Source organism: Vipera ursinii, assembly GCF_947247035.1.
Source record: "Vipera ursinii genome assembly, chromosome: 1".
NCBI classification, from domain to species: Eukaryota; Metazoa; Chordata; class Lepidosauria; order Squamata; family Viperidae; genus Vipera; species Vipera ursinii.
This window is the reverse complement of record NC_139512.1, coordinates 245,661,821-245,687,103: the sequence shown is the minus strand read 5'-3', so window position 1 is coordinate 245,687,103 and position 25,283 is coordinate 245,661,821.

Sequence of the window (25,283 nt, the reverse complement as noted above, 5' to 3'; positions counted from 1 at the left end):
GGCCAATTTTTAAAACTTTCTTTCTTTTTCCTCAACTGAGCTGATGTTTTGCTTCTGTTCATCACAACATTTTCCCAAGGTCATCACAGTGTTCTTCTAACAGATCCCCTTGACTGGAGGGTGGTATCTGTAATAGACCTTGCCTTGAAGAAATGAATATTGTACTAAAGGAGCCTTGAAGGGCCTGGATCTAGTGCAGAGGTGGGGGAGGTCATAATACTGGTGCCACAAGATCAAAATAACCTCTGCTTGAAATGCCGCCTGCTCATCTTCCTTAGTTGTTCCCAATGGATGTTTAAACCAGAATGTCTCAAAGGTGTCATTCAAAAGGCAACTGGACTTTTGTTCAGTTTTGTCCAGTCCAGTTCCCAGTTTCCCTTTTGAACATGACCTTTGGGACAACCATGACCTGGATGGCTGAAGATCTCCATAGGTATTAAACTGGAATGGATATGAACAACTTTATCCATAAGGGAATAAGGCCACTGGGTGAGAATCCATATGGGAAGCCCATACAAATAAATAAGGAGACGAATGGTTTTGCTGCTCTTATCACTACTGAGTAGGCTTAAAGATGAATTCAGACCAGTGCTTGATCATGCTCATTTTTGGTCATACCTGGAATTTCTCCTTAAACCAAGGATAACAAAAATACACATTTCTGTCTGAAAAAGTAAACACACATGTACACAATGTTCTTTTTGTGTTCTGCCTGTCTCTGTGTGACTCATTTGTAATAATAGTTATTGCCCCTTCCTTTCCCCTGTCTAATTAACCATGTTCTTTTTGAAGTTGGTTGGCTATTACTGCACAGTATACTTTGAGAGTGAACAAACTGTTAATTCATTTTTTTCTCTTTCCACATTTATTTCCCACATTTTTCTTTAACTATTTCCCTGTGTAACCTAATATTTGATTACTTTTGGCTTCCTCTTATCATTAAGCTTCCTTAAACCATTCACAGTGCTAAAGTCTCTTTAATAAAATTACATGAGTCAATTTCAGCCCATAAAGATGGGCGCATTTCTTCATTTTACTGCTCAAAACATAGTTAATTAATTGTATGTACCCAGATTACTTTTTCATCTATTATCCTGTCACTCATTGAGCTAATTATACCAAGGTGGAATTTACCCCAATTTTCTCTAAAAAAAAATATTTAATTTAAATGCCACAGGTACCTAAGCAAACATTGCACCTTTCTGGGTTCTTCATTGTGGTGTGTGTACATAAGAAAATGTAACATTTATGATGCATGGATAGAGATTATTATAATAATCTAGTTCAGCATTAAGGAAGTCGCCTAGGAGATGGTAACAGTAAGTTTTATATACAGACATAGGTTTTTTTTATTAACAGATGAGAGACACACAGACAGAGTGAACGTGTAAATAAAATATAGCAAAATATGAACTAGTTTGGGATTGGCAAATATGTGTGAATGATGTAAAACTGAAAATTTGTTTTTAAATAATCAACTTTTACATTAAGGTAAGTGGGAATAGAAAGGCAGTTTAATGGTTAAATGCACCAAGCTCATTCATTCATTCATTCATTCATTCATTCATTCATTCATTCATTCATTCATTTATTCATTCTGCTTCTCATCTTCTCTACAAAGTGAATCCTATAATCCAGGATATCTCTCTCTCTCTCTCCCTCTCTCCCTCCCTCCCTCTCTCTCTCTCTCTCTCTCTCTCTCTCTCTCTCTCTCTCTTTCTCCTTTCTCTCTGCCTTAGGTAGGAGACAATGGGAAACCACTACTGAAAAACTTTGCCAAGAAAACTGTGGGGGGGTGGGGGGGGAGGACTTGTTCATGTAGTTGTCATGAGTCAAGGGTTACAAAACAAAATTAAGAAGGGGGGAATTGTTGAAACAAATATTAAGTCCTACAAATGAATTCAATGGAACTGTCTGTAGTATTTTTATGTGAAAGCTACATGATGCAGAACAATGGAAACATACATAAGGAGAGAAGTAAAAAGGCACACATACTAAATTGCTCAAAATAAAATGCCATAGCATATACAGATAGTGTTAACATGAAATGTTTTAATATTTCATAAGCAGGTACCAATTAGGAGGATGGTTAGCAGACCTGTGTTTGAAATTAAAAATGTTCTCAATATTAGTACTTATTCAACCACTGTATGCCGAGGGAATTAATTAAATACTAGATGAAGAGATTTCAGAGAAACTGAATGAATTTTGCGAGACTGCTTTTACTGAAAAAGATATCGAACAAATAACTAAACATAAACTCACTTTTCACAGAAAGCCTAGGGAACTGAAGCAAATACTGGTGACAAATATGGAGTTATAGATTTTAATTACCCATGTTGAGAAGTAAATGACCAATATCTTATGATTATCAATCCGAAGGTTTTGGAGAACTCAAATGTGAAACAGCTAGTTTTCTAATAAAGTTTATTAGATATGTGAACTAAGATAGACCTCTATAAAAATGTCTGGGAAGAAGTCAGAGAAATGGCTACTCCCAACTTCTTGTGGTGACTAAAGTGATAGACAAAGATATACTGTATCTAAGCAGCAGTGCTGGGATCCAGATGGTTTGCACCACTTCAGCAGAATCTGTAGCTAATTTTTTGTCGCCCAGGCCCAGAATGGACTTCCAGAAGCGGCATCCTAAGTAGTAATCAGAAATCAAGCCTGATTTATAAGAGACTTTATCTCAACATGAGTATGAGTTTTTGGCCCAATAAGTTTTTTTTAATCAAAAGATATCATCCAAAATGATATATGAATGGTTGTACGGAAAATAAAACTCCCTTTACCATAAACGTTGTTAATCAATGTTGAAATATTTGTGCCATTATGTTGCACCCTATTGATAATTAGGTAGCAAAGGCTTGTCTTACATTATGTCACATAGTCTATGATGTCCATGAGCTACAGGCTTAACCGAAAGGGACTTAGCTGAACCTTTTCATTTTTCTTGAGACCAAAGAGAAAACATAAATTGGGCTGCCAGACATGGAACACTTCTGCTTCAATAAAAAAAAGTCATAAGAGTTTCTTTCTTTTTGAAAACATCATTCTGCAACCATTGCTGCGAGTACCTTTGAAATAATACTGCTATCATCTTTTGGTAAGGATTACCTTCCGTGTTGCTGTGCTCTGTGGCTGAATTATAGAAATACCCATTTAGATTAACCTTGACTTGTTCCCTGATATTATTGCTTGAGGGAAAACCCTTTTCTTCTTTGTAAATATAAAAGGAATAGCAAACAAGCCCTGTTTCTCCATCTTGTCACTCTTTCAAACAAGGTTGGATTTTCATAAAACATGAAAATCTGCTGCTACTTTATTTCATAGAAGAATAAAATCTTCATGCTGAGTTCAACTCTCTATGACTTCGTGGTTATAGTCACATCTTTTTCTTAACAATAATAGAACTTATCTTAACCTTCTTCCAGGACACATTTTAACCTGGCTGGCTGGCCTGCAGCCCTGGGATTCCCTGGCAGTCTCTGTGCAACTATTAACTAGGTTCTATCTTGCTTAGCTTCCATGGCCAGAAAAGCCGGCCAGGTGCTGCTACTGCTGAGACACAATTACACAGCAAAGCTAAAATTGATTTTGATAGCATTCAAATTATATCCTGAAATGCAAGAGCTGGCTAAAGAGTGCAAAGGCTGGCTTTTATTCATTGGAAAATCGTATGTATTTTGCTGAAGGAGGCTTGCAGTATCCCTGGAAGAAAAACACATTCCCCTCCTTAACATCCATTGCAGCATATAATCAGAGGGAAACATATGGCACAAAGGTGTGTATTATATCAGGAACCATCATTTCAAAAGCAGAAGCAATGGAAGAGGGTAGGACTACCACATTTAGCTTGGAAACATCAAGAGTGCCTCTAGAGATTACTGTAGACCTTAACTTTCTGCTGCCATCTAGTGATTCTTCAGATATCCACAACCCGGATACTACAGCCCCAAGAGAGTATTTCCTCTTTATATACAAAGCGTTTTAAAGTAAATTCAGTCATGTATTCTACAGGTGGAAAAGATGAAAACAAAACAACATTATTTGATTTGAAGGTTGCATAAACTCAGCATGACCTTAGGTTAGATACAGATTTAGTCATGCTTAAAGTTGATTCCATGAATAAAATAGGACAAATGACATATTATTGTACATACATTCCCATCACTGTGTTCATTTCTTGAACAAACAATGAATGATATGTACAGCATGGGAAAGTTGTAAGAAAAGAAGCTAAAGACATAACAATATAAAGCTAAAATAGCAATAGCACTTATATACTGCTTCACAGTGCTTTACAGCACTCTCTAAGTGTGTCAGCACATTGCCCCCAACAATCTGAGTCTTCATTTTACCGACCTCGGAAGGATGGAAGGCTGAGTCAATCTTGAGCCAGACAGGATTGAGCTCTTGGCAGTGAGCTGAATTAGCCTGCAATACTCCAATCTAACCTCTGCACCACCACGGCTAAACATAGCTATAAGTAATTTATACCAATACTAATCTATCCTTGCAATGTACATTTATATTTGCCATCCCCATCCCTCAATTTATACATTTGTTGTTGTTGTTGTTTTACATTTACCGCTATTCCCTTTTGCAGCTCCAGTCCACTCCATCCAACTGATTTGATACATTTGTTTGGTAATATGTTCATCAGTCGTACTCTTTATATGACCCAACTGCTGATTACTTTTAGAAAAATGGATGTTTTTCCTTAGAATTTATTTCCAACTCTTCCATTACCACTATTTAATGCAGAATTATAGGATTTATATTTCCAAACAATGTAATAGTCAATTTGATTCCTGCTAAGGTGAGGATTGCTTTCCATTTATACACCACCAGTAACTACTACCAAATAAAACCTGCACACGGAGTCTCTAGGAACCAAAACTGAAGTCAAATTGTTTACTTCTCTCAATTTTTTTTATTGACTGCCTCCCTCTTCCCTCATAGGTTACTGCTTTGGCCCAAAGGTCTCCATGAACTCCTTAGAAAAGATTTACCTTGGTGCCATCGTGAGGATGAGTGCTTTTCCATCCAACTTTTCCAACTATTCTTTCTTCAGTATTTCATCAAGCTGCAAATTCTTTACCATTGCTCTAAGTAAAAATGAAAGAACAAGGCAAAATCTACTTTCAATCCAGTGGAATCCAATCATTTGATTATTTAATGGGAAATTCTAAAGAAAATATATAGTTTTTAAATAAATAAATAAATAAATCACTGCACTAGCCAACAATGCTCTCTGAGTTTTGATTGCCAATTAGTAAATCATTCTCATAACAATTAAATTTGCTTGGATGAGGGAGGGGAGATTAAGTATTTCAATAATGGAGATTATATAAATCTTCCTTAAAATGTTATGTTTTATAAATGCAACACACATAAAATTATTTTCCCAATCCATAGATATGAATATATCTCTGCATACTTTCCTAGATACAAAACAACTCAGAATTATCATAACCAGTCTCAAACTATTCTTACTTAGGACCCATTATGCAAAGATGCAACTCTCTCGAGAAGGCCCTAATGCTGGGAGCTATTGAAGGAACAAAAAGCAGAGAAGACCAAGGCAGTTGAATTCAGTTGAAAAACCAAGTTAGGGACTGGTTACTAATGAAGGCAAGAATACGTGTCCCAGGATAATATTGCAGGATCCAATCTGGGTTGGTCACCAAGACGAGAGGTTCAATCTCCCAAGCTTTCCAGCTGGAGTTTATCCTCAGGGAACTTCTCTCTTGAAGAATGAATTAGCGAATGATATGGATAGACACTCATGAAGAAAAACTGTGCAGAGTCAATATTGTTTTGATGGCACATAATCAATCAATTGATCAGCTCATGATCAGAGATAACATATAAGGATCTTAATGATCCATTCTAGGCATTTTTCTGATAAATCATTTTTTTATTAACATAAGGCTTCTGTACATTGTAAAATAAGTGCAAATTATTATCTTGAGGTTCAGAAGCTCTTACTAAGGTGAGTGAAAGCAATGTAATAAGAGAAATTTACTTTCACTCTGTGGAAGCTCTAGAAAATCAGAAAAAAACATTAAACACAGACTTGCCCATAAACGATAGACAGAAATATTACAAAGCTGTTCTGCTTACCTTATCATGGATGTTTTGTTCTTGTTTTTGTTTTAATATGGTATAAGCCTATATTTAAAGAAAGACGGAGACAGCAGCCTTTTTATCTCAGTATGAAGGAATCTCTTAAGAAGAACAAAATCTCCAAAAGGCAGAAAGATGCGGGATAAGATTTCATCGGAAGATTTCATCAGAGACGGTGAACTTTGGGGTTTTTCATATTGCTCGGGTTAGAGGTGCTTTGAGAGAATTAATGAGAATAGATAAAATAACTAGCCTAATATGTTGGACTATTGCTTTGTATTATTACTTTAAAACATGCATCAGCAAACATTCAGCAAGAGGCAAGTAAATTGTATTGAGGGAAGGAAGGATTTGTTATTGTAGAGTAACATGGGATTGGGGGAAGCCTGTGATACCCAACCTCGAGAGCCTTATTTAGGCCTCCCTAATGTCATGTGTTTGAAAATGGCAGTATTCTGTGGAAAGAATTTTAATTATAATAATCACAGAAGATTCTTTATTCAAAATCAGCTTTATTTCTCCCACTGTCTCAACTATCCGTTAACCATTAACACAAATTCATGATCCACAGAGACTAGAAACTATGATGCAAAGATAAACTCATTGTAACAATAGATTATTAAATTGCTAAACAATCAACTGACAAATACAGAAATCAACTGCCTGGCAAGAGAAATTAGAGAGACAAAGAACCTGTTCACTCACACTTCCCCAAAACCTACAATAAGCTACCCCAAACCAACAACCCAACAAAGAAGGAAGCCAGAAAATACAAAGACAATTCTGGGCAGAATCACAATTAAGGAACAAACACGCCTCACAAGCCCCACAATACAAAGGACCTGTCCCTCTATAAAACAGTCTCTCTGAACTTTTTTGTAGCTATTGTCAGAAATGAACCTTTTTGCTTTGGGGAACAAATAAATCATCTCCTTTCCACACAATACTGTATTTCTGGATTTCATTCTGATTTGTTCTTGCACAACCCTGGCTTGAACTGAGACCCCAAATTATTCTTCACACAATTCTATCCACCTGAAGCCTATGACCCAGAGTTGTCCATTAGATGGATCTTCATGTTAGTTTGCAAAGATTTAACTCACAATTTGTCCTATCCAATTGATTTTTAGTTTTATTCAGTTATTCTCTTAAGTATTGGCTACAGGCTCGGATCATTTTTATGGGAAAGTGAATTGCCTGTTTTTACTTTCTCCCCATTTTCATGTTCATATCACACAATTAATAATATAAATTAAGGTTTCCTTTTAAGAGTGCTTTGACATGCTAAATTGTAGTAGCTCTGACAAATCTGTTAAAGCTATTATGTTAAGATTTATGCATCATACTGTGATTATACTATCCTGTCTGGAGATCATATGCAGAAATGCAAGTAAAATACATCAATGCATCTCTTCCTCTACCCACCTCATATCATGTTACATTTAAAAGAATTCAGCTTTTCGTATGATCTCTATGTTGTTCTTTCTCCATTACAAGATGCTGGAGCAGAAGCAGGAGGAGGAAAAAGAAGGAGCACCAGCAACAGTGAATGGTTTGGATTTTCATCTAAATTACATCAGCTTTAAACTAGAGGCTACTATGAAAAGCACATTTTAAAATACTAATACAGAGCATTAGTTCAGATAAAAACTCAGTGTCTATGTGCATTGTTGTTGTTGTTAGCTGCGAAGTCGTGTCCGACCCATCGCGACCCTATGGACAACATTCCTCCAGGCCTTCCTGTCCTCTACCATCTTCTGGAGTCCATTTAGGCTCATGCCTACTGCTTCAGTGAGTCCATCCAGCCACCTCATTCTCTGTCGTCCCCTTCTTCTATTGCCCTCAACCTTTCCCAGCATTAGGCTCTTCTCCAGTGAGTCCTTCCTTCTCATTAGGTGGCCAAAGTATTTGAGTTTCAACTTCAGGATCTGGCCTTCTAAAGAGCAGTCAGGGTTGATCTCCTTTAGGACTGACCGGTTTGATCGCCTTGCAGTCCAAGGGACTCGCAGGAGTCTTCTCCAGCACCAGAGTTCAAAGGCCTCAATTCTTTGGCGCTCAGCCTTTCTTATGGTCCAGCTTTCACTGCCATACATTGCAACTGGGAAGACCATAGCCTTGATTATACGCACTTTTGTTGACAGGGTGATGTCTCTGCTTTTTAGTGTGCTGTCTAGATTTGCCATGGCTTTCCTCCCCAGGAGCAAGCGTCTTTTAATTTCTTGGCTACAGTCCCCATCTGCAGTGATCTTGGAGCCCAGGAAAATAAAATCTGTCACTACCTCCATTTCTTCCCCATCTATTTGCCAGGAATTGAGAGGGCCAGATGCCATGATCTTGGTTTTGTCTATGTGCATAGTAATATAGTAATTATCCTCTATTTAGAACTTTTACAAAAACATTATATATTCAGGCAATCATGATTCTTGCCATGGAAGGTTAATAGTTGTTAGCTGCAGCCAAGGGCCAGAACACTGTAAAATAAACAAACAGGGAACAATAACAGTTTCTTTTCCTCAGTGCCTCTTCGCATGACTCCTATTCCCAAAAGTGCTATTTCTAAAGAAAGAGGAAGAAGTATTAGGGAAATTGTTATAGATCTGTATAAGGGACGCGGTGGCTCAGTGGGTTAGGATGCTGAGCTTGTCGATGAGAAGGTCGGCAGTTTGGCGGGTCGAATCCCGAGTGCCGCGTAACAGAGTGAGTGCCTGTTACTCCTCCCAGCTTCTGCCAACCTAGCAGTTAAAAAGCACGTAAAAATGCAAGTAGAAAAATAGGGACCACTACGGTGGGAAGGTAACAGCGCTCCGTGCGCCTTTGGTGTCTAGTCACGCCGGCCACATGACCACGGAGATGTCCTCTGACAAGCGCTGGCTCTTCGGCTTTGAAACGGAGATGAGCACCGGCCCCTAGAGTCGGAAACGACTAGCACGCATGTGCGGGGGAACCTTTACCTTTACCTATAGACCTGTATTCATAACGTCTATCACGAGCTTGGAAAGCATGTTCTTATATTTAGCCATGATTAAAGAACAACCCACCTCTGCCAGAAAATAAAGAAAAGTCCATATTATTTACTGTCTAAACTACACTGAATTCAAACAAAGGATTTTTGCTGAGTCTAAACAAAAAGCTGGAACCAGCAAATTTTTTCCCCACAGATGAAAAAGTTCCCTCTGTCCATGGAAATCCATTTTTCTAGTATTTCTTCAGGATGCGTGTGGGAAGAACCTATCTAATTCATTCCAATCTTCCTTTGAAGTCCCCTACATTTCCCAAAAATCAGATTCAGAAATCTTCAAAACAATGATCAAGGTAGCAAAAGCACTGAGGGTTGCGGCAAAAATAGAGATTTGAATGTCCCAAAGGTGCTTTTTAAAGAGGCATTTGGACATTCTTTCTTTTTCCTTGAAGATGTTTTGCTTCTCATCCAAGAAGCTTCTTCAGTTCTTGGATGAGAAGCTTTATGGATGATAAGCGAAATTTCTTCAAGGAAGAACAAAGTCCAGATGCCTCTTTAAAAAGCACCTTTGGGATAGCCATGACCTGGAGGACTGAGAATATACATAGACATTTAGAGATTTGAATCTCACTTTGTCCCTTATCAGTAAAAAATGTTTCTGAGCAGAATTCCTCTTGGGGATGCTTCTACCAGGAATCCAACCTCATGGTTTTTAACATGTGTTCATAATGAAACAATTGACCTCTGCAGGCTTACCCCCTTGGCAAGCCAAAAGTTATTCTGTTCATTTTTCAACAATATCCATGCACTTCAACAAATATGATTAGCACTGATGTGCAGCTTATCTTGCCATTGCCTTCCCATGCTGGGGAGAGAGGTTCCAATGACATATTAATCCTAGCCGTGTCTAATGAGACAGTTGCTAGCAATTATAACCTAATGAAGCAGAAGCTGATTATATACTCAGAGCTGAACTTCTCTGGCTAAGAGATATATGGAGTTCTATGAAAAGATAACAACTTTGTCAGATAAAGTAGAAGAAAGGACAAATTGTAGATACTGTATATGAGCCTTTAGAACACATGCCTATAAGATGGCAAAAATGGAATTAACATAAATACATTTATGAAAGACCTAGAGATTGACCAGAAAGGCTATTTCAACTTGTTAAAATAGCCTTGGGAAAATGGTTCATGTACCTAAAAAAAATATCAACAGCTGTTTTGTCCATCTGGCTGCAATTTCTCACACAGACTATTTCAGCTAAAAGCTAGGAAAAGATATTTGTAGAGTTGAATTGCCACTGCAGGATCAAAAGTCATGAAAGTGGCACATAGTAACAAATATATACACAAAATTATGCAGACTTCCTGGAAGCCTAAATCCTATTTTCTGGGGATGATGTCAAAGGATTGTGTTCTGAATAGTTGTTACCCACTGTTTTCATCACCTTTTCAAGAGCCAAACAAAGAGGACCATAATTTTCCCTAAGATTTTGTTGCACAATTACATTTGTGTTCAGCCCATTTCTATTATCTGTCAGCTACCATTTCTTTTATTCCTATTTACCAACCTCAAAGTAATTCTTTAAAAATGCCTCTGAAAAAAGTGTCTTCTGTGTAGTCATAATGAGCATGTCCTTTGTTTTGAAAAATTCTCTACAGTCAGATTAATAGCTCTTGTCTTCACTTTCATGACCTATGATTTCCTGTCCCATTTTGTGCTTTGTTTTGCCTTATAATTCTCCTCAATATCTGTATTACACATCCTGTTTTCTGAGATATGATTAGAAAAACAACAACAAATCTCTCGAGTTCCGAGTCCTACTTCATACAGTAGGCAGTCTGTGCATAACTTTCTAAAAGGCATTAAATATTTGTTTGCATTGTGAGAGTAGGCCTAAGCTGTCATACCCAAAGATGAAGCAAGCACATAAGCAGGGTGAACAAAAGCCAGGAAAAGTTTCCTTGGGGGAAATAGTTAAGAAAGAACAAAGTTGTTAAGAAAACAAAGGGGGAAAAATGTCACCTGAACCAGACAAAAGAAGCTGGGCCTGAGCACATGGGAAACTCCTTCCCAAGTCTTAGCAAGAGCTATCAGACTTGTAAAGCAACAAGCCAAGAGTAGCTATCAGTCCTGTGAATCAACAAAGCAATGACTTTGGGAGGGTCCAAAAGCCTACCTACAATTTGAGTCATCTTTGAATCTAGACTTGGCGACTTCCATCCCTTTGGCTAGTGCCTGCTAGCCTAGGATGTGGGTAAGTGGATGAATGTATGCCTGTGCATGCAAGAAAGAGAAAATGAATGTATTGTAACCAGTGAAATTTTGATATTATTTTAAATTCACTGGATCTTTATGTATTCTAAAGATCCGGCCGTGCTTCAGTGTTTGGTTGAAAGTGATTTTAGTGTGGCTATTTTCCAGGACTCTGAGTTAGTGAGTGGGTGACCATAAATTGAACGGGAGTCTGCATGAAACAGTGTGCCCATGTTTTATGTTGTACATTTCTGAATATTTTGACTCTAGTAATTCAATTGAAAAACAAAAGGAACATATATTTATATATGCAAAGGAGAATTACATTTCAAGGAACTCTTGTAGAGAAGAATTTAAGCCTCTCTTGTCTTGTCCCATCTTGTTCCATCCTTTTGGGAACCAATAGGAAAGTTGTTATATCTCTCTTGAGGGTATTTTTCCAAGCAGGAAATGGGAGAATCCACAGCAGCTGCAGACCATTAAGGAGAAATGTAGTAGAAATAAACACATAGATACATCAAGAGGGACTTCTTCTGCCATAGCAATAGTTCAACCTCAAGGAACCCATTGAAAACCCTCCAAAGAAACTCAAAGGTTTCTTGAGGAAAAAAAAGGGGGGGAGCTTCTTTCAAGCGGAAGACAACTTTCGTGAAACAGGACAACTGATTTGAACACCAGCTTGTTTTTAATGGCATATTTTTAAATATGTTCAACCATCTGTTTTTCTTTAATTATACCCTTTTATATTTATCCACTAGGAGCAATATTCTGTTGGAAGGATAAGACATAAATTTTCTTAATAAATAAAACTGTTTTGCCCAAGTTGCCGTTTGCCCCACATGTGAAATTCAGTAGGTCTTCCTCAGAACAACTAAAGCTTCATAGCTATTGAGAGACCTGTTGTCATGCATCTGGTTAATGCCATTTAAAAACATCTAAACAAGTGCCATTGTCACATCTTGTGTGATAATGCTGTGTACTGTGGAGATATATTTTGTGTGTTGTATTTATGACTCTTCAGCTGAATGTGAAGTGCTATGAAAATAGAAAACACCTCAGGGAGGAGACAGATTTGTAGGCTCACGATTAAGCTAGGGACAAAATTCTGACATATGCTGAGAAATAAAAGCAACATTTATATCCCATTGTTCTTGCAGAAGCTCAATGCACATAGCACTTCATCCTCCCCCCACACAACTCCACAACATAAGGTCAATTGAGGGGGAGTGATTGGCAGCTCAAACTATTCAGCAAGCTACCTTTTCAAAGCTAATTTGCAAGGATCCAACCCATGTCAGATGATAAGCAAACTGACCCAAACCCTTATATCTTCTCATTAGTGGTGCCCTGCCCTCTTTATTTGGGGCTTTGCAATCCAGAGCAGCATGTCTTCTTTGTTCTTGTTCATCTGGATGCAGACTTAAAATTATTTGCCATCCCAGTTGGTGACAAAAACCTCTATTTCTGGAAATGGATGCAAACAGAGGTCTCTGCAGATCTTCCCACAACAATTGAGAAAACTCTCAAATTGAGAAGATGAGATATACACGAGCAAAGGTTGTAGGGAACAAGTCAATCACTTTATAATCACTGATTATAGATCTCCTGAGTTAAACTTAAATCTGAAGAGAGTTAACTTCAAATCTATCAGTAAATAGGTTTAGAGCCAAAAGTTTTCTTTGAAATGCTAAACAATTGCACAAAACATTGTAAATAAAGGTGAGTTCAGATTTAACTGCCATTGTAGGAAATTACTTTTTTTTTAATTTTCAGTAACTGAGGGAAGGGAATCACTGTTTATGGTCAAGTAAAATGACTTCCCAATGTACCAGGGAAAATTATCAGAAAATGGGAAGGAAGTGAAAATTATGCAGAAGAACAGAAGATCTTTCTTCAAAATAGGAAAAGTGCACAAGTAGGATAACATAAAAGAGAGTCAATGGTAGTCTGCAGTGTTGGATAATATTTTTATTTAAAGCCTAATATATTTATTGATTGTAGTGATGTATGTTGGTTCATGAAAAATAATGAATGGGTTTATTCATCCCACTATCTATGGAGATTCTCAATCATCCAGGTCATGATTATTCTAAAGGGCTTTCTTGTCCCAAGAAAGTCCAGTTGCCTTTTGGAAAAAGCACTTCTATGATATTCATCCCACTGTTTAATTAACAAATGAATATTCTTACTTCACCATAAAAAAACCCAGAAGATTTCTATATGTGTATTGGCACATGTACACAAACTTAAAAAGCTTTATCTCTATTTTATAACTTTCTCTTTGGAAAATATATCAAAATCTGGAAATGTTTGTTATCGGTGGTTTGATATCCCTTATGTGGAAATATATATCAATAAATAATATACATATTTTATGTGTTGAGTTGTGCTTGTATATATAGAGTTGCATGGGAATCCAAGAGTACCATCCAGAAACGTCTCAAAAGCAACATATCAGTTCCAGGTATAGATTTAAATCCCACCAAATTGAATGTATTGCACACAATTAACTCACTAGTAGCATACTTAACTCTGTTAAACTCCATAGGAAGTTTATGTTCCTAATATTTACTTGAAGCTTCATAATGAATTCTAAAACATGGATGAAATCCAATAGATAAAGGACAATTTCTTATTTTTCCCTTGATTTGATAATAATTAGTATTCTTATTCATTATTTCACTTCCAGAAGCTATCCCATTACAGGATCATTTTTGGTGGTTGTATTTATAGAATAGTGGCATTTCACACTAAGGATAAAACTATACCATATAAATCAGTTTTCTACAGAAACCAACCTACTAGCATTTTAAGTATCTGAGATCATTTAACATCAAAATGTATGAAAATAGGGTGGAAATATCACAAAAGGGTATTGGAGATGAAGTGTGGAAAAAATGTATTTCTCATTTATAGTCAAAGTCATTAACGCTGTTTTCTGAATGTATTTGATGCCAACAAAAAGGTGTTTCTACAAAGTTTTCTAATATCATCACTGAAAATTATTGACAAAGATTTCCCCCATTCTTTTTGTCAAATTAGCAAGGACTCCTGCTATTTTAATGACAGTGGATGTGTATTCATGACAGTGGATGTGTAGCAATAGCATTAGCATTTTCTACTTACCTGGAAAGGTAAAATCACGGGCATCCAAATCTGGAATCTTGAGTGAAAATAGGATTAAATATACACTTTAAGAATATCCAAGGCTCATTAATCCTGGATCTGATTTTACTGGAAATATTTAAGGAATGAATGAAAAGCTTGGGAACTAATGTTAATGGCTGATTTGTGGATCAGAATGTAATCACACATTCAGAGGTAGATTCCTGATTTCTCCCAATTTTGCAAGGCAGATTTTAACAGCAAAAGGTGTTTGGAAATATGCACTTTTGCAGATATCACTTTGAAGAATCCATATAGAAGGTAGAAAAAGAAGGTACTCAAATATTGCAAACAAGCTTAGTTCTAGGTTTTTGAACTTGGTAGAGAGGAAGAGCTGCTTTGGACATCTTGATTGAAACAAAAGCTTTGTTCTCACAGCTGGGCTTTGCTTTTGTTTGCCATGTGAGAGCCTAATTTTTAGCAGTGGCATCATAATCTGTCATCACAGAAACAGATATTTATGCCAGTTTCCTGCTGTTCCTGTTCAATTTATAAACCAGAAGAGAAAGTTTCTAAATTCCAATATTTTACAGCATGCCTGTTCCTTACCATTTTGCAGATTAAAAGGCCATCACATTAACAAGTGTATGTTTGTTTTCACAGCAGAAAACAGGTGTCTGTTGATTATTTCATCAGCAGGAAAATGGTAGCTGAAACTTTCTTGTTTTCTCTATTGCTGTGACATAAAGGACAAGTCTGAAAAAAGCCATCAAACTGGTCTGATGGACACCAAGACCTGACTAAGAAATTCACAGGTATGTGACCAATATTTATCTAGAATGAAAGCTCAGTATTGATGTTGGGAAACACCCACCAAGACAAGGAGGAGGGATCAAGGAGGAAACTAGCCTTGAGTTCTTGCACAGCCACAAGAGTTATAAGCCTGATCTCCTCTCCCCCCCCAAAAAAAAACCCCACAGTTCAGTGGAATCTTATTTGTTTGTTCCCAAGAAAAGGCAAGCATCTGGGGAGATTCCTGTAGTATAGGTAGAACACAATAAACCTTTCATATGTGGGTCTGGTTGCTTGTGCCTAACATTTGCCTTGTTATAAATACCATTTTGTGCTATGAAGCTATGATGAAGCATTATGACAGGGAACAAACAGGGTCTTATGACCATCAAGTGAGTATCTCTTCCTGTGAGACTCATTTCAGCAAAGCAAGTTGGCACCCGTAAACATTTCATAGTCTACTCTGCAATTGAATATGAGGATGAATGAGAGTTTTAGCATCTGGGAAACCAATGGGTATTAGTTTAGCAGATAATTGGAAAAACAGAGCTGTTAAACAGGCCTTAATCATTATTATTATTTTCTTTTGACTAGACGGTGACACTTTGACTGATATCTGTTTTGCAATAGGCACAGTGTACGTATATGTTTGAGTAGATGAGAGTTAGAGAAGGAGCAGGCAGAAAGAATGAAGTTGGTTTCCTGGTGATCAAATATCATAAAATCAGTATGGTAATTTTGTGCTGGAAGTGACCTTATTATGTCTGCTCCTGTGGTTTGATATTCCTTTCAGATTTCACCTCTATTGTGAAGAGGAAATTAACTTTTCTTAGCCATAGAAGCAATGTCCACTTGTAGGGTTGTCATTTGATAAAATAATCAGTTAGAGAAGAATTAATGTGGCCACTAAGATCCAGTGCCACTATATGAATGTTGACAACTTATGGGGGCATTACACAAACACATGTAATGACTTGTCCTAAATATTATGGCTGCATACCACTGAACAATAAGCAGTAATTTTAAATAAGGAAAGAGCTGAAAATGAGATCAATATTTAGGAGATCAATATTTATTCATTGACTTACTTATAAATATATACACTATATTATTCCTCAGAGCAAGAGAGATTAAAGTATAAAAGGAAAGTTATTGAAATTCAGAAATAGTCTGTGTTTCTGTTAAAACTAGAAAGCTGCTTTAGATAATTTCTTGTCTGTGAGGAATCTATAACCAGCTGAGTCAGTGGAGCCAGTTTGAAGTTGCTTCATTGCCCCATAGTATGGTTTATCACTGATATGCATGAAACTACCACTTTCTAAGTACCATTATTTGCCATCATCCACACCTTAGCATATTTAGCAAATTTCCCATACACAGTAGGTAAAGCTATCAAAGCAAGTGTATTATCCAGTCAAAGTCCTGGCAATCTGTTGTAAAGTTTTGCTTAGGTTTTGTTTTGTGAAATATGACGATAAAGAACTTAAGACTGAAAAAGCACTTTCCATGAGAGGGGGAAAAATCAGTTTTCTATAATAGTTTCTAAAAAAAACCCCACATAAAAACCTGTTGGAAGGCCACGCATAACTCTAAATCCTCAGGCCTAGTAAATTTTCCTGGCTGGCTATTTCTTACTCTTTCACAGCACGTGTGAGGAAGAGGATGAATTTAAATCAATAAAGTTGGGTAATGATTGTGGTGAGGGGATATAAATATATATCAGCTGCTGAAAGGTAGTGGGATGCGTAGCTCTGCTGGAATGCTAACATTTGCACCTCAAAATGGTGTTGAACTGGTTTAAGATGGAAGTTAATAGAGAAGCTGACACTTTGCATACACTTTTTCAATGGGAATGAAATACAGTGTTCAAGCTATTTATACCTGTTTAATTATTTAAATTCAAAACTGCTTTATACTTGAGAACAGTTTCCATAACCTGGTCAAAATAATGGCCAGGTCAACTAGAGATGAGAGGTATATTATTCAGTATAATTGGAGGGCATATGGTACCTGCATACAGGCAGTTCTCGACTTACAATCACAATTGAGCCCAAAATTTCTGTTACTACATGAGAGTAAATTTTGCCCCATTTTACCATCTTTCTTGCCACAGTTGTTAAGTGAATCTTGCCTCCCCATTGTCTTTGCCTGTAAGAACGTCACAAAAGGTGATCACATGACCCTCAGACACAGCAAGCATCATAAATATGAATCAGTTGCCAAGCACCCAAATTTTGATCATGTGACCATGGGACCTTGCAATAGTCTTAAGCATGAAAAATGGTCATAAGTCACTTTTATCAGTGCTTTGTAATTTCGAGTGGTTATTAAAAGAATTGTTATAAGTCAAGGACTGCCTGTATTAAGATCATAATTATGCAAAATGAAAATATTCACCTGTTTTACCCATCATGTTAAGAATTTAAATTCAATCATCCTACTCTGTATGGTCATACAGAATGCTACGTGACAAATGCTATGTGACAAGACCAAGGACGCCTTGAGACATATCATTACAGGTGACTGACACCAAGGATTGGCTCAATTCTTACTGGCTCAACATACCACACCTTGTACAGCCACGGGCAAGAGTCCAGCAGAGCTGCGTTGGGGCAGGCATTTCATCACAAAGCTGGACAGACTTCACCCTGATAGAGTGGCCTCAGAGCTGGAACAACCCAGCCCGGCCAGGGAGTTGACTATTGGCAAACAAGTGTGGGTCAGAAACTATGGGTCTGGAGACATGTGGGTACAAGGTGTGGTGGTTGACAGAACTGGGCCTTTGTCTTATGTTGTAGAGGGGGAAGGGGGCTGGCAAGTCAGAAGGCACATTGACCAACTGAGGAAGAGGGCCCCTGAAAAACAACAAACAATACATGATCAATAGTCACTGCCATCAAACCCTGCATCAACCCCTGCAATGCAATTGCCAACAGGGCCTTCAGACAGTCCTCAGCAGCATCCATTAGCGGATCCCTCAAGCAGGCTGCAGGTTGCTACAAACACTGAACTCGGGCCAGGGTCACATGATCGGCCTGAACATCAACTGGGTCAGGCACATGTTGGCAACAGGGAGTTGGAGTATCAGGGTCTAGCACCTGTCAATGATCCAGGCCAGAACTTCCAGACTCTGAGGCGTTCTGCAAGGTCTGGGAAGTCGCCGGCATTCCTGGAGGACTATGTGAGGACTTGAGGGCAAAGGGCACGGACATATACACACAATGACTTGTCAATTGGCCACACATGTGTTTTCGTTGGTTATGGGGGAAGGGGTGTTATGTATATAGTTGGGGTGTTCTGTTACAGTGTAGCCACTGATAACACCAGGTGGCACCTGTAAGTGTCCGGATTGGCTGGCCACTGCTAGGCGGGAAAATCCAACATTCTGAGTGGACCAAGCAGGGTATTTAAAGGACACCGGGGGGGGGGGGTTCTTTGTCTCTTTGTTCTGTACTCAGTAAAGGCTGTTACTGCTGACTCTGTGTCTGCTGTCTCCATATGGTCCTGTACCCACTACTTAACAATTCAGATTCTAAAACTTTATCTACCAAGTGGAGATATTTCCAAATACTTTCTAGGACAACTCCCTGGAGACAAACTTTTAAAAGAACAAAAAAAATGGCTGTTTCAGATAAAGATTGAATGAGATCTTGTTGTAAACTGAAACAATGGAGGACTGCAAAAAGAAGTTTAAGCAATTTTTTAAAGATAATCTTAATAAATGCATACAAGCAAGAATGGTTTGGAAGGCAAGCAAAAATTTTGCAAAAGGATATTTTATACAACCTAACAGTGAATTTAAAAAGAACAGGCAAGAGAAAATACAAATGTGTTTGCATGAGATTAAATAAAAAGATAAATCTTATTATTTCTGCTAAAAATAACCAAATCCAAAATGAAGTGACATTTACAGAGCTACCTTAAGTAGTTTGTAGTCTAGCCCCAAAAGCATATTGTAATTTTTAATGTAATGGCTTGTGAAAATTATACCCAGTCCCCATATTGTAGGTTTCATGTACGAATATTTGAATTCCTATGAAAAGTGATATTTCCATAAATTCCTTGGTTGGAAATTTAATCAGACTATAACTTCAAGAAGGTAATTGCAAGAAGAAGAAGAAGAAGAAGAAGAAGAAGAAGAAGAAGAAGAAGAAGAAGAAGAAGAAGAAGAAGAAGAAGAAGAAGAAGAAGAAGAAGAAGAAGAAGAAGAAGAAGAAGAAGAGGAGGAGGAGGAGGAGGAGGAGGAGGAGGAGGAGGAGGAGGAGGAGGAGGAGGAGGAGGAGGAGGAAGAAGAAGAAGAAGAAGAAGAAGAAGAAGAAGAAGAAGAAGAAGAAGAAGAAGAAGAAGAAGAAGAAGAAGAGAAGGAGGAGGAGGAGGAGAAGGAAGAGGAGGAGCACCTTCTGCTTCTTGTGGATCTTCAGTTTTTTTTTCCTTCCATCATTCTTCATTTTAGAAAATCATATTACCAACAAACAATATCCATGGAAAGAGACAACACAACACAAAAGTAAAATATTACATTGTCCAAAAAAGCCAAATGATGTCAAAATAGAAAACTACATCTTGTTTTGCTAATTAGGTGCTCAGAGATGGTGATATCAACTATTAGCATACTAATAGACCATTCCTATAAATGATGTCCCCTTCATGGATTACTGCCTTTTCGTGGTGAAGGGGCTTACGTAATTCAATGAAGCTATGAGCTATGCCATGCAAGGCCACCCAAGATGAAAAGGTCATAGCAGAGAGTTCTGACAAAACGTGATCCACTGGAGAAGGAAATGGCAACCCACTGCAGTATCTTTGCCATGAAAACCCTATGGACAGTACCAAAAGGCAAAATGATATGACACTGGAAGATGAGCCCCTCAGGTCGGAAGGCATCTAATATGCTACTGGGGAAGAGCAGAGGGCTAGTACTAGTAGCGCCAGAAAGAAGGAAGCGACTGGGCCAAAGCCGAAAGGATGCTCAGCTATGGATTTGCCTGGTGGTGAAAGGAAAGTCCGATGCTGTAAAGATTTTTTCTCCATAGGAACCTGGAATGTAAGATCCATGAATCAAGGAAAGCTGGACATGGTCAAACAAGAGATGACAAGACTCAACATCGACATCTTAGGTATCAGCGAATTAAAATGGACAGGAATGGATGAATTTAATTCAGATGACCATCAGGTATACTACTGTGGGCAAGAATCCCTCAGAAGAAATGGAGTAGCTTTCATAGTCAATAAAAGAGTAGGAAAAACAATACTGGGATACAATGCTCAAAATGACAGAATGATCTCAGTTTGAATCCAAGGGAAACCATTCAATATCACAGTAGTCCAAGTCTATGCCCCAACCACCAGTGCTGAAGAGGATGAAATTGACTGGTTCTATGAAGCCCTACAGCACCTTATAGAACTAACACCCAAAAATGATGTCCTTATCATCATGGGGGATTGGAATGCTAAAGTAGGAAGCCAAAAGATAACCAGAAAAACAGGCAAGTTTGGCCTTGGAGTACAAAATGAAGTAGGGCACAGGCTGATAGAATTTTGTCAAGAGAATACGACGGTCATAGCAAACACTCTTTTCCAACAACCCAAGAGACTGCTCTACACATGGAGATCACCAAACGGTCAACACAGAAATCAGATTGACTATATGCTCTGCAGCCAAAGATGGAGAAGCTCTATACAGTCAGTAAAAACAAGACCAGGAGCTGACTGTGGCTCAGACCATGAGCTTCTCATTGCAAAGTTTAGGCTTAAACTGAAGAAAGTAGGGAAAAGCACTAGGCCACTCAGGTATGAATTAAATCATATCCCTGTTGAATATACAGTAGAGGTGACAAATAGATTTAAGGAATTAGATCTGATAGACAGAGTGTCTGAAGAACTATGGACAGAGGTTCGCAACTTTGTACAAGAGGTAGCAACTAAAACCATCCCAAAGAAAAAGAAATGCAAGAAAGCAAAATGGCTGTCTGAGGAAGCTTTGCAAATAGCTGAGGAAAGAAGGGAAATGAAAGGCAAGGGAGAAAAAGAAAGATACTCCCAATTGAATGCAGAATTCCAGAGAATAGCTAGAAGAGATAAGAATGCCTTCTTAAATGAACAGTGCAAAGAAATAGAAGAAAACAATAGAATAGGGAGGACCAGAGATCTTTTCAAGAAAATTGGAGAGATGAAGGGAACGTTTAATGTAAAAATGGGCATGATAAAGGACCAAAATGGCAAGGACCTAACAGAGGCAGAAGAGATTAAGAAGAGGTGGCAAAATTACACAGAAGAACTATACAAGAATGAGCTTAACGTCCCTGATAATCACAATGAGGTGGTCACTGACCTTGAGCCAGACATCCTAGAATGTGAAGTGAAGTGGGCCTTAGAAAAACTGAGCAACAACAAAGCTAGTGGAGGTGACAGTATTCCAGTTGAGCTGTTCAAAATCTTAAAAGACGATGCAGTAAAAGTGCTACACTCAATTTGCCAGCAAATTTGGAAAACTCAAGAGTGGCCACAGGATTGGAAAAGATCAGTTTATATTCCAATTCCAAAGTAAGGCAGTGCCAAAGAATGTTCAAACTATCGCACCATTGCACTCATTTCACATGCTAGTAAAGTTATGCTTAAAATCCTACAAGCTAGACTCCAGCAGTATGTGGATCGAGAACTACCAGAAGTATAGGCAGGATTTCAAAGAGGCAGAGGAACTAGAGATCAAATTGCCAACATACGCTGGATCATGGAGAAAGCTAGAGAATTCCAGAAAAACATCTACTTTTGCTTCATTGACTATGCTAAAGCCTTTGATTGTGTGGATCATAACAAACTGTGGCAAGTTCTTAAAGAGATGGGGATACCAGACCATCTTATTTGTCTCTTGAGAAACCTATATGTGGGCCAAGAAGCAACAGTGAGAACTGGACACTGAACCACTGATTGGTTCAAAATTGGAAAAGGAGTCCGGCAAGGCTGTATACTGTCGCCCTGCCTATTTAAACTTATATGCAGAGCACATCATGAGAAAAGCAGGGCTAGATGAATCAAAAGTTGGAATTAAGATTGCTGGAAGAAATATCAACAACCTAATATATGCAGATGATACCATTCTAATGGCAGAAGGTGAAGAGGAACTAAAGAGCCTCTTGTTGCGAGTGAAGAAGGAGAGTGCAAAAGTTGGGTTGAAACTTAACATTAAGAAAACCAAGTTCATGGCATCTGGCCCTCTCAATTCCTGGCAAATAGATGGGGAAGAAATGGAGGTAGTGACAGATTTTATTTTCCTGGGCTCCAAGATTACTGCAGATGGGGACTGTAGCCAAGAAATTAAAAGACGCTTGCTCCTTGGGAGGAAAGCCATGGCAAATCTAGACAGGACACTAAAAAGCAGAGATATCACCCTGTCAACAAAAGTGTGTATAGTCAAGGCTATGGTCTTCCCAACTGCAATGTATGGCAGTGAAAGTTGGACCATAAAAAAGGCTGAGTGCCAAAGAATTGAGGCCTTTGAACTATGGTGCTGGAGAAGACTCCTGCGAGTCCCTTGGACTGCAAGGCGATCAAACCAGTCAGTCCTAGAGGAGATCAACCCTGACTGCTCTTTAGAAGGCCAGATCCTGAAGCTAAAACTCAAATACTTTGGCCACCTAATGAGAAGGAAGGACTCACTGGAGAAGAGCCTAATGCTGGGAAAGATTGAGGGCAATAGAAGAAGGGGATGACAAAGAATGAGGTGGCTGGATGGAGTCACTGAAGCAGTAGGCGTGAGCTTAAATGGACTCCAGCAGATGGTAGAGGACAGGAAGGCCTGGAGGAACGTTGTCCATAGGGTCGCGATGGGTCGGACACGACTTTGCAGCTAACAACAACAACAACAAATAAATGTTGTCATAAAAGTTGGGTAGCAACCTTTTTATTTTAATGGGAGCTGAACTGGTAATGACTAAGTAGAAAATAGATTTCACTGTTTTGGTTAGTGCAGGGAAAATGGACTATAGCAGCTGCTGAAAAGGAAAAATCCATATTTGTTTTAGAGGAAAGAGAATAAAAATAAAATTGCCACAATCACAATGTCTTTCAATACATCTACATTACAGCAATATTTGGAATATTGTGTACAGTTCTCATTACTGTCTCTTCAACAGAATAAGTATTTAGCAAGAAACTACAGAAAGATAATTAAAATAATTATCACTTGGGGCACTTTTCTGTTTAAGGCTTTTTATTTCCCAAAGCAACTGAACAGGACACAACAGAGATTTATAACAATGCATAGCATATGGGTATAGGAGAAAAGATTTATCCTGCTTTCAGAATACTAGAATTCTAAATCACTCAGTTAACTCAAATGACAGGGCACTCTGGAAAGACCAAAGGCCATCTTCACAAAATATTGCCTAATAGTTACCTCTCCCAACAGATTTTGTTTCAAGATCCTCCTTTGCATTACTGGTTTCTTGTTCTCTGTTCCCAGATCCCACTTCTTGTATCACTGATATGGCAGTGGAATAGGAAGGAAGAGAGAACTGGGTCCATTCATAACTGTGGCAAATCTTGTACTTCACTGTCTCAGATTGGCCATTACAGGGATTAAGCTAGATTGATCTTTGCAGATTTGTCACCTCTCTTTTTACTTTCTTTCATGTGTTTCCTGACCATGACCCCAAGTCTTTCCCCAAAGAGAAGCCTTCTGATAAATACTTGTGCCCATATTATATTCCTGCTGCATCCAGACATGACCTTTAAAATAAGATAAAATAGGCCAGAAAAACCCCTCAGATATGATAATCAGAGTCTTTTGACAGAAGCTGTTTATAAATTCATAAATATATATTGTTTATCCAAAAAGCAAAGTGTCAGGACCCACCTCAATCCACATCTTAGGAAATAAGAACTCTTGGATGCAAGTTTAGTCCAAAAGGAAAATGTTTACTAGGATGGAATCGATTGTGGGAATACAAGACGGAATCTGAGAAAAGTTACATTTCAATCCTATATAAACCATTCCCATTTCAGCCCCTCCCCTCATCCATTTGGTCAGGCTGTCGTCAGTTGCTAGGTGTCAGGTCCTTCCATGGGAAAGGGAACTCTCCTTGGTTTTATGGTTATTGCTTTCCTTTTCAGTTGTAAATGAAGATACAAACCAGACCTGTCTGTCCCCCTCCCTTCCCCCATTAAAACATCCCCTGTTGTTTGAAAATCGCTTTAGTAACCATCCTCTCCCCCCCCCTCGGAGAGATGGCAGAATCCCCAGTAATAGCACGTTGTTCTACCTATACAATTATGAAATGAGATATAAATGGATTCTGACACAAAGCAACTTTCTAGGTCCTGATTCATGTTTTTCACTTGCTTTCCATTAAACTTGCAAAATGTTCTGAGAATTTTGGCACTGAATACATATACATGTACATGTACATATACATATACACATACACATAGTATCAGTGCTTTTTTTGTAAGAAAAATGGTGCTGGAACTCAGTCCCCCCCCCCACTCCCGGGCAAGCCATTCCTTGATTGTCAACCTTTCACTCCCTTTCCAAGCCGGCCTGCCATGTTAAGATGGATGGAATGGGTGGAGTAGGCCCAGTCCCCCTCCGCCATTTTGGAGCCAGGGGGAGTGACAGTGAAAAGCTCCACTGCCACTGTGTGTTTTCTTTAAGCTTTGCCCCGCAGATCACCTGCCTGGGCAAAGCCCCCACCTCCTTGTCCTCTGCCAACTTTCCTGTGGCTTGTGCCTCTTCCACCGCCTCCCTCTGTTAGTCTTTTGCTGCCTGTCTCACGGAGAATGGAGAACACAGCAGCTCTGTGCAGGGACGCAGAGCAGAGAACAGCACTTGCTTGCTGCCCTGCATTGTCCCATGTGTCCCTTCTCCCTTCTGGAAATGGCAGTCCTGTTTCCTGTCACTTCTCCCCCTCCTCCCTCTTCCCGAAAGCATTTCTTTACTAACCTGCTTTCCAGCTCTGGCATGTTTCTCTTCTGCTGCAGGGAAAGGGAGTTTGTGGGACTAAAAAAAGTTCATTCAGACCTTCCAACTCCTTGT